Below are 2,500 nucleotides of genomic sequence, written 5' to 3'. Positions count from 1 at the left end.
AGAAAATGAAATGGCTGAGCAACTTTTTTTCCAGTTCTCTCAGTAGTAGCATGAAGTCATTCAAGGGTAATAATTCAAACTCCCAACAGCCCATTCGATAGCAAAGCCGAGGAACCAATCGAATAAATGTATCTTCTTTTCTCCTCCAGTCTTGACAAACGAAGATTAATTGTCTATTGAATCAAGACACGAAATAAAGAAACATTCCTGTTTCAATGAAGGCTTCGGGGATCACCTTCAGTTTCTGTTGTGTCTCACAAGCAAAAAAGTCGACATCTATGAAGAGAATTTCAATAAGCTGAGAATTTTTCTTTTCCTGAAAATTGCTCCAGATTTATTCAGAAGACATTCACATTGAAACTAATATTTCTCTCTCTCTCTCTCTCCTCTCTCTCTCTCTCTCTCTCTATCTCTCTCTCCCTCTCTCTCTCTCTCTCACTTTATAAACACACACACCACACACACATTGGACCTTAATAATTTTCTCACTCTTTTTCTCTCTCTCTCCCCTTATATATATATATACATATATATATATATATATATATATATATATATATATATATATATATATATATATATATATATATATATATAGTATATATTATATATATATATATATATATATATATATATATACATATGTGTGTATGGTTTGTGTACTATATCTGTATATATCTATATATATATATTATATATATATATATCTATATATATATATATATCTAGTATATATATATATATATACTATATATATATATATATATATGATATATATATATAGATCTATATATCTCATATATATATATACACAGCGCACGTTACATTCATCAGGTCAAGGGTAAAGGGCAGAACATAGAACCAGATGGCATAGTAAACCATTTCTTCCAACGTTTCGGGAGGTTCTCAATCACATCTTCAGGGATATCTACGATAATAAAGTATAGCTTATAAACAATATTTCATAAAACAAGGAAATGTTTTTTTAAGGAAGAAAAATTTTAAAATACAAAGTGAACTAAACTCTCAAAAATTTTAGAGTGATGAGGAAGGACAGCATATTTAAACACAGATTTTCTCAGAAACAAAAAAAGTTAAAACAAACAACATACTTAAGCAGAGGCTAAGAAGATTTTCCCAGGCAGGCAAAAGAGATATATATCTATGTTTATATATGTAGTCCTTCCTCGTCAATCTAAAAATCTTTTACTATGTTCAGTCCTTGTGAGTTTTAGTTCACTTAGTATTTTTAAATGATTCTTAAAATAGAAAATAATGATCTTTTTTATGATTTAATATATGTTATAATTTATTGCTATATAGATTTCACTGAAGATGTGACTGAGAATCACGAAACGTTACTGTAAATGGTTTGCTATGACATCAGCTTCTATGTTCCTGCCTGACCCAGATGAATATATATATATATATATATATATATATATATATATATATATATATATATATATATATATATATATATATATATAAGTCATATCACATTACCGTGATTCATATACATATCGAGCTACAATGTCCTTTAATATCTAATTCGCTCTACCTCGGAATAATATATTTTCATATATGCTTAACCGAAGGTGAATTTTCTCGATAATAGATTTACCTGTACTTGGGCGCGAACGCAGGTACATTATAAATCCAGGAACGTCAGTGGAAGCTATACCACTCAACCACCGCGAGAGGCTTAAAGGTTAATGCCGTCTCTCACCTCAAATACTTTCTCACGCTGAAGTATTCGTTGGTTGGAGACATCACCCGCCTCGACTCCGGTAGTTTAGTAGCGCTTTTGACAACACGTACATTTACATAAGTCATATCACATTCGTGATTCATATACATATATCGAGCTACAATGTCCTTTAATATCTAATTCGCTCTACCTCGGAATTAATATATTTTCATATATGCTTAACCGAAGGGAATTTTTTTTCTCGATAATAGATTTACCTGTACTTGGGCGCGAACGCGGTACATTATAAATCCAGGAACGTCAGTGGAAGCTATACCACTCAACCACCGCGAGAGGCTTAAAGGTTAATGCCGTCTCTCACCTCAAATACTTTCTCACGCTGAAGTATTCGTTGGTTTGGAGACAACATCAACCCGCCTCGACTCCGGTAGTTAAGTAGCGCTTTTGACAACACGTAGCATTTACATAAGTCATATCACATTACCTTGTGATTCATTATAACATATATCGAAGCTACAATGTCCTTTATATCTAATTCGGCTCTATACCTCGGAATTAATATATCATATATGCTTAACTAAGGGGATCTCGATAATAGATTTACCTGTATTTGGGCGCGACGCAAGGTACATGTTATAATCCAGGAACGTCAGTGGAAGCTATACCACTCAACCACCGCGAGAGGCTTAAAGGTTAATGCCGTCTCTCACCTCAAATACTTTCTCACGCTGAAGTATTCGTTGGTTTGGAGACAACATCAACCCGCCTCGACTCCGGTAGTTAAGTAGC

Source organism: Macrobrachium nipponense, chromosome 38 (assembly GCF_015104395.2).
Source record: "Macrobrachium nipponense isolate FS-2020 chromosome 38, ASM1510439v2, whole genome shotgun sequence".
NCBI classification, from domain to species: Eukaryota; Metazoa; Arthropoda; class Malacostraca; order Decapoda; family Palaemonidae; genus Macrobrachium; species Macrobrachium nipponense.
This window is presented reverse-complemented; position numbering follows the sequence as displayed.